This window comes from Castor canadensis, chromosome 9 (assembly GCF_047511655.1).
Source record: "Castor canadensis chromosome 9, mCasCan1.hap1v2, whole genome shotgun sequence".
Lineage (NCBI taxonomy): Eukaryota > Metazoa > Chordata > Mammalia > Rodentia > Castoridae > Castor > Castor canadensis.
The window spans coordinates 103,685,726-103,699,251 of record NC_133394.1 but is presented as its reverse complement, the minus strand read 5'-3'; positions in this window follow the sequence as shown (position 1 = coordinate 103,699,251).

Here is a 13,526-nt window from a genome sequence, read left to right as displayed (position 1 = left end):
TATCATTAGGTCATTGATTTGGGATCTTTCAATCTTTTTAATATATGCACTCATGGCTATAAACTTTCCTCTCAAGACTGCCTTAGCTGTGTCCCATAGGTTCTGGTAGGTTGTGTTTTCATTTTCATTGACTTCTAGGAACTTTTTAATTTCCTCTTTTATTGCATCGATGATCCATTCTTCATTAAGTAATGAGTTATTTAGTTTCCAGCTGTTTGCATGTTTTTTGTCTTTACTTTTGTTGTTGAGTTCTACTTTTACTGCATTGTGGTCAGATAGTATGCATGGTATTATTTCTATTTTCTTATATTTGCTGAGGCTTGCTTTGTGCCCTAGGATATGATCTATTTTGGAGAAGGTTCCATGGGCTGCTGAGAAGAATGTATATTGTGTAGAGGTTGGATGAAATGTTCTGTAGACATCTACTAGGTCCACTTGATCTATTGCATATTTTAGATCTTGGATTTCTTTATTGAGTTTTTGTTTGGATGACCTATCTATTGATGATAATGGAGTGTTAAAGTCTCCCACAACCACTGTGTTGGCGTTTATATATGCTTTTAGGTCTTTCAGGGTATGTTTGATGAAATTGGGTGCGTTGACATTGGGTGCGTACAGATTGATGATTATTATTTCCTTTTGGTCTATTTCCCCTTTTATTAGTATGGTATGTCCTTCTTTATCTTGTTTGATCAATGTAGGTTTGAAGTCTACTTTGTCAGAGATAAGTATTGCTACTCCTGCTTGTTTTCGGGGGCCATTGGCTTGGTAAATCTTCTTCCAGCCTTTCATCCTAAGCATATGCTTATTTCTGTCGGTGAGATGAGTCTCCTGTAAGCAACAAATTGTTGGATCTTCTTTTTTAATCCATTTTGTCAAACGGTGTCTTTTGATGGGTGAATTAAGTCCATTAACATTAAGTGTTAGTACTGATAGGTATGTGGTGATTCCTGCCATTTAGTTATCTTAGTTGTTTGAAGGTTTGATTGTGTGTACCTAACTTGATGTTACTCTCTACTGTCTTGCTTTTTCTTATCCTGTGGTTTGGTGCTGCCTGCCTTTTCATGGTTAAGTTGGGTGTCACTTTCTGTGTGCAGGATCCCTTGCAGAATCTTTTGTAATGGTGGCTTTGTGGTCACATATTGTTTTAGTTTCTGCTTATCATGGAAGACTTTTATTGCTCCATCTATTTTGAATGATAGCTTTGCTGGGTAGAGTATCCTGTGGTTCTAATGTGGCATTTTAAAAATACATACTAGAAAAGAAGACCATGCATTTATATGAAAAGAATAGCAAAAGCATTTGTTTGCCAGTTTGTTAACAAAGACAAATAAAACTACTAAAACCCAGTATTATTTTCTTGAGAACACTGTGGTTTCATTTATTTTGATGTGATTAATTATCAAGAAATTTGGACTGAGAGAGAGTGGTAGAGCATCTGACTAGGGAGCACAAAGCCCTGAGCATAAATCCAAAAATTGCCCCCCAAAAGAAACTTTTTTACAAAATTTCCAAGGACAAGGGACTATTGTATATAATTATGATGTACTACTTAAACTTTTGAAAGGATTTTCAGATTTTAAGTGTCTAGTCTAAAGATACATATAGTTAATTTTAGCTTTATAGAAAGCATGATAAACTTGGGGTTAAATTGTCCATGTGACAAGAATTTTGAATGATTTCTTCTTGCTGAAAATTATAAGTGCATTTTGAAACCAAAAATTATTCTAACATGTAAACCTCTAGGAAAATGGCTTAAAATAGTCAGGAAGAGTGAAATCCTTCTTATCACTGAAAGAAACAGATTTTTAGGTACAGGATCTTTGTCACATCCTTCCATAGGATGGTGAATCATAATCACAGGGATCCAATGACAGTTCCTCAGTTTAGATCAGTTTGGTAGGATGCATTTTTAGTTTACTTCAAGGTTATCTCTTGAGTAAATGAAAACATCTTTGCAGTTTATTCATCCTCCTGTTTTATGTGCTTCCTTGAAAACATAATTCTGTGTAGTCAGCTCCTTAATAAATCACACTTGCTTTGCTGAACTGTAAAGCAGTTTGGATTTGTGATGTAGACTTGAATTAAAAGATTTCTGCTTCTATTGAGGAATGTGCTGTGTTTGAATCACTGAAGGTTTAGAAGTATCAGGGAATAAGTTGTGTTAGGGACATAGCTATTCCAGGTAGCAGCAGAAGTGCAGCAGGAATTAATTATAACTCTAGAGTGCAGCAAATAATACACACATTTACTAAGCAAAGTAAGATAGATTGCAGAAACATCAAAATTGTCTTAATGGCTGACTCTGACATGCTGACTTGTTAAGGACTTACCTAGGTCTTCAGCAGTTCTTACCTGAAAGGTGAATTAACAGAAAGAAGCATCAGGTAAGTGATACAATATATGTCCATGAAGATGCTTGTGGAAAATCTTTTGTTCTTACTGTGATGACTCTTACCCTCCATGTCACAACCTTATTTAAATACAGAAAAGAATGTGCTGTTAGACTTTAAATTTTAGTGTCCCACTGTGTCTTATGAATACTACTATTAAAAAAATTATTCTTTATTTGATGTCCCTTAGCTAAGAAAGAGGAGTTAATTATTAGTTAGGGGAACTCTGAAATAGAGATATTCTCTCATGTGTTTTATTCTCCTTAAGCCAGAATCAAGGGTACATTTTCCTCAAGGCAATTGGATGTGATTTTTGACACCTTCAGAAACTCTTTCCTTTAAATGGTTTAAACCTTTTAATACTTTTCAATCTCCTTCCCTCTCCTCCTTTCTTCCATTTTTTCCCTCCCTCTCTTCCTCCTGCCCTTCCTTCACTAATTTCTCCTTTCTTTTCCATCATTTTCCTTCTATGCTAAGGGTAACATCATCTTACCCATTTTCCATTTTCAGATTTCTTCTGGTAAGAATGTTTTATAAGTGGTTTGTGTCTTCCATCAGGAGGTTCAAATTAGCTGCCTGTTTTTGTGATATTGTTACCTATCAGTTATCATTACCTAATCTAAAATTTCACTAGATATTTGTAAAATATTTTTCTATGATTCCTTTTTTTGTTTATTAGCTATAATAATTTTATAGAGAGAACTGTCTCCTTGAGAATAATTGGATACCTGTGATAGAATTGTAAATAAAAGCTAAGACATGTGTTTGGCTATTTCCTTTTTTTTTTTTTTTCTGGTAACAGTTTTCAAGCAAATTAGTTCTTCACATCTTTAAAAGTAATTGAAAATGTTTTAGTATCTTAATAAAATCATGATATTAGATGAAGTATGTTTCAATCCATTGCAATTATTTTTGTTATACTAAGGTTTAAACTCAGGACCTCACACTTGCCAAGTAGGTGCTTTACCACATGAGCCATGCCCTGGAACACTTGCTTTAGGTATTTTTTTAATTGTTGTACCTGGTAGGTATAAATTGAGACATTTACAAAAGTTCTTAAAACATACTAAATATTTGATACTTAAATTCAATACCACCACCATTTTCCTTCATCCCTCCTTCCCACTCATGGAACAGTATCAACAGATATCATTTTTTCATTTACATATATGTGTATACAGTATTTGCACCATATTCATACTCTTTCACCATTCTCTACTTCCTCCCCCACTCGCTGGTACCAGTCCCCACACCCCCAGACAAGACCAGTTCCACACTCCTGTTCTCCTACCTTCTTGTTTGTATAAGGAAAGAAGAAGAAGAAAAAATTACATTTTTGTTTGTTTAAGATAGCTACTCTGGAAGTTTTCTTGTGGCATTTCCATTGTTATATGTATTATAGCCCAATGCGGTTAATCGTCTGTATTTTTCTTCTGTTTACCTTAGTCCCTTTCTTATGGTGGTTTCAACGAGTTTAAAAATTCTATATTCATTGTTGTATACAGAGTACATCAACCATATTTACCTTCTTAACTTCCTTATTTTAACCTCCCTTGCTTGTATGTGACTTCCATTAGCATGACATGTTTTTCATAGTACTTCTATATTTATATTTGTTCTATATTCCACATATTAGTGAAAATATGTGACCTTTGGCTATTTGCACCTGGAAAACTTTGCTTAAGATGATGTTCTCCAGTTCCATCCATTTACCTGCAAATGACAAAATTTCATTCTTCTTTGTGGCTGAGTAAAATTCCATTGTATATAAATACCCCATTTTCTTGATCTATTCATCAGTACTGGGGCATCTTGAATGTTTCCATCATTTAGCTATTGTGAATAATGCTGCAATAAACATGGGTTTGCAGGTGCCTATGTTGTAACCTGACTCACATTCCCTTGAGTATATCCTTAGACATTGTATTGCCCGATCATATGGCAGTTCTATTTTTAGGTTTTTGAGGCACCCCCCCATACTGTTTTCCACAGCATTTGCACTAATTTACACTCCCACCAGCAGTGTATGAGGGCTCCTTTTCCCCACATGCTTGCCAGAATTGTTGTTTGTGTTCTTGATGTAGCCATTCTAACAGGAGTGAGGTGGAACATTAGTGTGGTTTTGATTTTCACTTTCTTTATGGCCAGGTATGTTGAACATTTCATGTTTTTTAGTCATTTGGACTTCTTCTTTTGAAAAAGCTGTGTTCAGTTCTTTTGCCCATTTCTTCAATAGGTCATTGATTTTTTTAAAGTAGAGTCTCATATTTATGCCAGGGCCTCCTTGACTGCAATGCTCTTTTGTTCACATTCCTGGAATGATAGGAATGAATCACCAGACCCAGTTTATTGGCTGAAATGAGGTCTAGCAAACTTTTTGCTGAGGCTGGTTTCAAACAATGATCCTCATGATCTCTGCCTCCTGAATTTCTAGGATATTGACATCAGCCACAGTGCTTTCCTGATGAAGGCTGAGAAGGGGAGAGCTGAAGGTAAAGCCTCCAACAGATTTTTCCAACAGATTACCTGAAGGTCATGAAGACAATATTAGCTAACACTAGTAAATACTATCCTGCTGAGATCTCAGAAAGAAATGAGGAACACATTATTGAAAACTGAAGGAAACGCAATCCTTGCTATAAAGTAGCAAAGGACTTGGCTGAGTTGTACTCATGTCCTATTGTTTTGTAGACGGCTCAGCTTGTGAGCTATGAAATTAGATATTTTGTGGAAGAATTACCTGAACAAAGTGTTGAGTATGTGGCATGGCATATCTTCTCTTGATGGCTTATAATAAAATTTAAAAAGAGGTAAATGAATTAAAGAAAGAATTTGTAATTGATCAAAAGGGAAACAGTTGAAAGCATTGGAAAATTCTCAATTTTGACCAATTTGAAAAAATGAAATAACATCTTCTGGAAAATATAACAAGAGTGTCACCACATCACCCTTGGGTGAGGAGGTATGTATGGTTCTGAGAAAGTCAGGTAACATTAGTCAAAATAATGAAAGAACTGCCAAAGATTTCAGAGATCTTTGGGTCTGCCTCCTTCATCACAAATCGAGCATTCCAAGGACTTGGGTAGAGAACTGTTTCAAGGCTCCATTCCCTGTGTTTTAGGGCAGTGCTCTCTGCCTCTGGCCCATGTTGCTCTGGCGATCGGGAGCAGTAAACCGTAGAGGTATTAGCACAGTGCCAAATCCACAGGTGTGCAGAACGCATGAGCCATGGGGTCAGGACATTTTTAGAATTTAAAGGATACTCCAAAATGTCTTGGGACCCAGAGAAATACTTAGTGGGGGCATAGAGCCCCCACTAAGGGGACAATGTTTATTTAATCATGGGATCAGGGCTGCGCCCAAAAATTAGAGTGGAAGAACCAACAATGTGCATCTCCAGCCTGTGTAAACAAAAGCTTCTGTGTGAGCAATCGCCAGTTAAGAAATGTGGAAGGACTGGACATGGTGGTGCATGTCTGTAATCTCAGCACTTGGTAGGTTGAGGCTACATAGTGTGATCCTCTCTCCAAAAGCCAAAGAAGAAGGATGGAAGGAACGAAGGAAGGAACCAAGGAAGGAAAATAGGTCCACTAGTAGCCTTAGGGACTTGACCCCAAGCTCAGTGTGTTCAGAAGTAGGATTTTGAGTCAAAGATCATTGCCATGGTTTAAAATTTAATTTAGTTTTCCCTTTTAGGTTACTGTTACTCCTTCCTCTCCATTCTCCCTTTTGAAATGTGATTGCTTGTCCCTATCCTATGGCTGCTCTATCATTGTATTTTGGATTTGCAGGCTCACAGCAGAGGAGAAATTTGTGTTAATATGAATTGCACCTTGAATATTACCCATATGAGATTTAGATGATATTTAGATGAAATTTTGGACTTACACTTTTAAGTGGATGCTGGAACAAGTTAAGATTTGGGGGACTATTGGGATGCAAGGAGTGAATTTTTTATGTGAAAGAATATGAATCTGGGTGGCTTATGGACCAAATACTATGGTCTGGATGTTGGTGAACCTCTGACTCTTGGATGTGGAAATTGAATCATAAATGTATTGGTATTAAGAGATAGAGCTTTTGAGAGGTGATGAGATCATAAGGTGATACCCTCATGAAGGGACTTAGTGCCCTTATAAAAGATGCCTGAGAGAACATGTCTGCCCCTTTTCCCTTTCAACATGTGAGCACAGCAAAAAAGTGATATCTAGGAAACAGAGAGCCCTTACCAGATAGGAAATCTGCTGCAATTTGATCTTGGATTTCTCAGCTTCTGAAACTGTGGGCAGTAAATTTATGTTGCTTATAAATTACCCTAAGGCATCTTGTTATAGCAGCTTGAATGTATGAAAACACAAGGGTAACAGATGATTAATGTTCTTATTTTAGCCATATTTTTCCTGTTGTTATTATTATTAGTTTATCTATCACTTTAAGATAATTCACACCTATTAAAATTTTCGAAGATAGGAAACTTCACAATTTTATACATTTTCAATTTCTTCTGACATCTGAGCTTTTTCTACATGGTTTCAAATCTCATTGCTGCAATTTCATGTCAAGTACTTCTAAGTGAGGAAGTTACTGGCAGAGGATCTGGTTGTACTCTTTGCACAGCTTTGGAGCAGATGATATTTTTTTTAATATGGTTGACCTTCTGCTTGTTATCCTTTGTCCTTGTCTTGAACAGTTTAGTCTACCTACTACAAACAAGTACCAAGGACTAGGTGGCTTATTAACAACAGAAAATTATTTCTCATAGTTCTAGAGGCTAACATGCTCTAGATGAAGATGCAGGCACATTTGATGTGAAGACTCAATTCCTTGTTTGTAGATAGCCATTTCCTCAGGGTCTCACCCTGTGGCAGAGTGCAGAGATGAAAACCAAGCTCTCTCAGATCATTGTATAACAACTAGTCCCATTCATCAGGGTTTTATTCCATGACCCAATTACCTTCTAAAGCCCACACTTCCTAATGTCAATACTTTGGGGGTTAGGGTTTCAACATGAATTGAGGAGGTTCACAAATATTCAGTCTGCAGCAGGCTTCTAGTCATTTAAAGAAGTACTTACATATAAAATATATGCAACTGAGAATCTTGTTAAATACAAATTCTTATTTAGTAGGTCTGAGGTGAGACTTGAGTTTTGCATCTTTAAGAAGTTCCTAGGGAGCCCTTATACACTGCTGGTGGGAATGTAAAGTAGTACAATCACTCTGGGAAAAAATTTGTAAGCTTCTTAAAAATCTAAACATAGATCTGCCATATGATCCAGCAATACCACTCTTGGGGATATACCCAAAGGAATGTGACACAGGTTGCTCCAAAGGCACTTGCACACCCATTTTTATTGCAGCACTATTCACAATAGCCAAGTTATGGAAACAGCCAAGATGCCCCACTATTGAAGAATGGATTAAGAAAATGTAGTATTTATACACAATGGTATACTAAGTCACGAAGAAGAATGAAATCTTATCATTTGCAAGTAAATGGACAGAACTAGAGAACATTATCCTGAGTGAGGTTAGCCAGGCCCAGAAGACCAAAAGTCATATGTTCTCCCTCATATGTGGACATTAGATCAAGGGCAAACACAACAAGAGGATTGGACTTTGATCACATGATGAGGCGAGAGCACAAAAGAGAGGTATGAGGATAGGCAAGAAACCCCCAAAAAACAAGATAGCATTTGATGTCCTCAATGCAAAGGAACTAATGCAGAAACTTTAAAGTGACAGAGACCAATAAGAGAAGGGGACCAGGAACTAGAGAAAAAGTTAGTTCGAGTAGAATTAATTTAGAATGTAACACATAGGTACAAGAAAGCAATGCGAGTAAACTCCCTGTATAGCTCACAACTAGCAAAAACCCTTGGTCCTTGCTATTATTGCTTATACTCTCTCTTCAACAAAATTACAGATAAGGGCAAAATAGTTCTGCCTGGTGGTGAGGGGGTAGCAGGGGAATAAAATAAATTAAAAATAAAAGAAATTAAAAAAAAAAAAGAAGTTCATTGGAAATGTTGATATTACTGGTCCCCTTACCACACTTTGAATAGCAAGAGTCCAGGGTTTTCTGGGTCAATGAATTTTTTAAGATGATTAATGTGATGCATTTTTTCTCTTTATCATCTTGCAATTTAGAGATTTTTGAGTATCTGTGTAAGTAATTGAAGCCAGAACATTCTTAAGAGATTTTCTTTTCCAGCAAGGGCACAGGATTATGAGGAAAAAGACATTGTATTTTAACGAAGTCATTTCAAATGAAAATATTTTGGAACAATACAAAACAAATGTCTTTAGAAGTACCTTTCAGCAACTGAGGCCAATAAGAAAAGGGGACCAGGAACTAGAGAAAAGGTTAGATCAAAAAGAATTAACCTAGAAGGTAACACACACACACACAGGAAATTAATGTGAGTCAACTCCCTGTATAGCTATCCTTATCTCAACTAGCAAAAACCCTTGTTCCTTCCTATTATTGCTTATACTCTCTCTTCAACAAAATTAGAGATAAAGGCAAAATAGTTTCTGCTGGGTATTGAGGGGGTGGGGGGGAGAGGGAGGAAGGGGGCGGAGTGGATTGTAAGGGAGGGGGTGGGGGCAGGGGGGAGAAATAACCCAAGCCTTGTATGCACATATGAATAATAAAACAATTTAAAAAAAAGTACCTTTCTCTGGTGCAGTATTTCAAAAGTTTGATCCAAATTCAGTTGTCTTTCATACTATCAAGTTACATGTCAAGAGAGATGGTTGAGAGACACTATCAGTAGAGACACAAAGACTATGCCAATTTTTAATCCCATGACTTGGAAATATTTGTCCTTTAAGGCACCCTTGTTCCCATTTTTAGCACTTCATGCCTTGTGATATTTAATATTTGCCAAATACACATAGAAGGTACATCTCTTCTAATGTAATGTGACAAAAGAGAGAAAGGTTACTGCAAGGGAAGGGAAGTTTCTATGTGGATGTTCAGAAATTTATAAGAGCTCTTGTGCTTTTTTTCTCCAGATGACCTTGGAATACAAGGTCACTATGGTAAATAAGATGCCAGTAGTTTCCAAAGCAGTTTTTAAGATATATGTGATCACCTTTGGATACAAAAAGATAGGCTACATAAAACAATCTGTAGCATTTAACATACTGAAGCTTGCTTGATAATATCCATAGAAGCAACATCTGCGGAAATATCCGATGAGTGAAAATATCTCCGATGATAAGGTCTGAGCTCCCCCTAATGTTGGTTCTTTACTAACAGTCTTTGAGAAAGTTCTAGTGTTTGTGACAGAAAGGTGTTAAAAAGTTTAAAATAAAATTGTCACACTGTAATTGCTAAAAAAAAAAAGCTCCTACCTAGTAGTACTCAATAATAGAGGTGATCCCCAAAATGATTGAAAGAATGTTCCACTAAATGAATCCACAATACCAGGTTCCCTATAAAGTGAATGTTCTTGCTGCTCTACTCAGATTCCTGTCATCAGAGAACATATGACTAAGAAAAGAAGATTCCAAAAGGTGACCATAGAAAAAATACATTATTCCTCCAACAGGAGGATTTGTATTTGCAGTGCTCCTTTCTGATAAAGAACAATGTTTTCTGTAAAACCACCTTCCCTTGGTAGTCTTCGAAACTTTGACTCCTCAGTTCTCTAAGCTGATATTTGAAAAGTGATAAGCACTGAATTTTGCTCTTTCCAATTAAAATGAATTCACAAGAGAGTTGACATTGCTCAGGTCAAGTTTGTATTTAGTGCCTTAGATTAAACGGTAGTTGCTGCTTCCATTTATTATCCTTTCAGAATCCAACATACTGTAAGTACTGATTCTGCTAAGGCAATTGGGCTGTTTGTCTTACCATTACTGATATGGATAAACTTCCTTTTATCTCTTTCAGTTTAATTACATTTTATCTCTATGTTATAATAGGAAGACATGGTGTTATCTGACTCATTTTATCCAAGGTTCTAGTTGGTTCTTTTCAGGAGATAAGAGTGAAGGAGACCAAATTTGGTTAAAACAATTATGAAAAAAGGAAAATGCTGACCTTTTTATTTGTGTGCTAGATTAGCCATTTACTTGGTCTCCATGATTTCAGTGACCTCTTCTTATGATTCTATCCATCAAACTCACAGTTGAATTATATGTATTTGCCCATATTAATCACAGAGAGACAGATTAACTAATGAACAATGTGTTTTCATGGCCTTCTATTGCCAAAAATTGGAGTATATTATGAGTCTGAATTCCACTGTTTCTTTTTTTCTTACCACTCTTTTCTAAATACCCTTCTTCCAGCCACATACTACTATTTATTACACTCACACATTATATCTTATATTTCTCCATGCTGCTGTTCATTCTGCTCCAAATTCCAAAAGGGCTTTTTTATCAATTCCCAGTCTACATAAACACTCATAGATTAACAAACTGTGACTTTCTCCTTGAATCAGTCAGGCATAATTAGACCTTCTAACACCAATAGTCATGTTTAAAATACAATCTAACTGTAATTAGTGTTATGGTCAGTAGATAATTTTTTACCTCTTGCTCAATAAACTGTCCTTTTTGAGGGCAAAGACTATGGTTTATTGAAGATTAGACAATTCAAAAAAAATAATTATTTTGTTTAAAGAATTAAAGAAATAACAGCCAGTCTATTCTCCTTCAGTAAAAGTACAGTAAGCTGTTTTTTCTACCTTTCTACAAGCATAAGATAAATGTCTGCGATTACAATTACTTATATGATAACAGTTTTCCTTTCCCTGAAAAAAAATACTGTGCAATTCAATATTCATTCTGGTTTTTAGAAATGTTTACTTCAAGAAAACACCGTGGTCAACTCCTCTAATCATTCCTACTTTTACAGTTATTTTTCAGAATCAGAATCTAAAACATAGAGCTGTTTATTTTCAATATGATGTTTTACATGATAAAAAGAGAACAAATCATTCACAGATATCTGAAGGAAATCCAATAATTTTAAAATTATTATAATAGACAGCTACTAAAGGAGTTGACTGAGATAAACATTTGGTATAGCATTTTTCTGGACAGTCTAATTTTACAAACAACATGAGAAGTGATTTATGCATTTTAAATCTTTTAGAATTTGCTTGATAAAATAACATGCAAATGGGGAGATTGAAGATATGGACAAACTTCAAGTGGCTAACCAGAGAGCCAAGTCTTACATTCTCCAAAGAATTTTAGAATAAATTAATGAATCAAGAAGATGCATGAGTGAAAAAGAATAATACACAGACTGCCACCACAGTTTCCTTGGTAAAGAGAGAGAGAGAGAGAGAGAGAGCAAGATAGTGAGACTAATGGCCGTGTGTAGTAGCACTGACAACATTCAAATTTCCTTCTTTTGTCGCTCCTAAGTATGTTTATTACAGTTTGGTTTGGCTCCCAGTCCATCTCTCCCTGTTTTTACTTTGAATTCACTCCAGGCTTTTTGGCCCCAGGGAAGCTAGTTGTTGTATTGAAATAGCCATTTCAATTAAACACTGCTAATTGCAGCCATGGTCACTAGTTCATAGACCACAGAAATTAATGATAGAAAAGGCGTGTTAGATCATCTCTTCCATCTGATTCTGACAAAAAGATTAGTTTTTTACATTATGAACCAGAATATTCTGCTTAGTTAATTTTAAGTGACCAAAATAATGGGGCTTTCACCATTTCCCTTGGGAGAGAATTGTGTAGCCTAAATAAATTCACTTAGGACATCCATCTGAAGATCAGTCTGGGTTTTGTTTTTCTTTTTCTCTTTTTACTTCATTTCATGTCATTGTTCCTAGTTATACACCCTTGAATCACCTTAAATAATTCCTTTCCCTTCTCTTTTCAATATACTACAGTTCCTGGCTACCATACTAAATGAATGTCAAGGATGGTTTTATTTTCATTTATGGAAAAGGATATTTTCTTGGTTACTCATGATGAAAAACACAACTATTCATTATTTCTTGAATCACACTTGCCCAAAATGATACAAGAAGTTATTTTAAATAAGAAAATAAATAAATAAATAAAATCTTAAAAATGTGGCCATTTTATTACATCTATGTTTTCTATTCATCTATCTTAAATACATATTGAAATTAAAATGCTCTCAAGGAATTTTCCATGACATTTATATATAACATTTCAATAAAGATTATCCACAGCCTGAAATCTTGACAATGAAACCTGTTTGAACATGTATTGTTTCTCTTCTGAACAATGGTCACCTGTTCTCCAGGCAAAAATCTGTTCTTTTATTCATTTTGAACATACTAGAACATGCTTTTAAATAAGCATTTGAATTGCTGTCTTACTGTGCTATTTAAATATGTTATGCATGTGAAATTTTATAATGAAATAGCAATGTAGTCTCTAATATGCCATGTCATTTAGGTTTTTGATTGAAGGAAAAGTCTTTGGTAGGTAATTGAAAGATAATGAAATAAAATCATTATTGCAAATGACATATGCTAAAACAAAAATATTGCTGGCATTGCCAATTTATTAGCAAAGCTAATATATTTGGGAATTTAGAAACTAACAATTGTTTTAACAAGTTACTTTTCTGTGAATTTTATATCAAACTGATTTTAAATGAAGGAGTTATGAGTTAGTTATGTGCTAATCACAGTATAACAAGCAAGAAAAAGAATAACCATCCTTGTTTTTGAAACATAAACTTCTTTAAGAAAACTATAATATATGAGAGTAAGTTACTCACCATGTTAAGTAAAATAAATGACCCTGTTTACTGAAATGAGGCAACAGAAATAATTTATTCTAATCAGACTTCTCATGGGAATTAGCATATAGTGTTTTAATACATCTCAATGATAGATAAAATTTTTTAAATTTCATATTCAATTCTTGTTATCAACTTAGGTACTCAAGGGAAAAATTTAGGAGTAATTAACTTGAGATATATATATTTATAAATTTCTAAATCTTTTGTAGGTAGACACTCTTTTATCTTTTTGTTTTCAAATTTCAATGAAATGTCATTGTGAATCAAGACTAGATACATTGAGTCACTGATTTTGGGGGAAGTTTAGCTTTTTGAGCTCCCTGTGTATTCTGGTTATCAGTCCCTTGTTTGATGTATAACTCGCAAAGATTT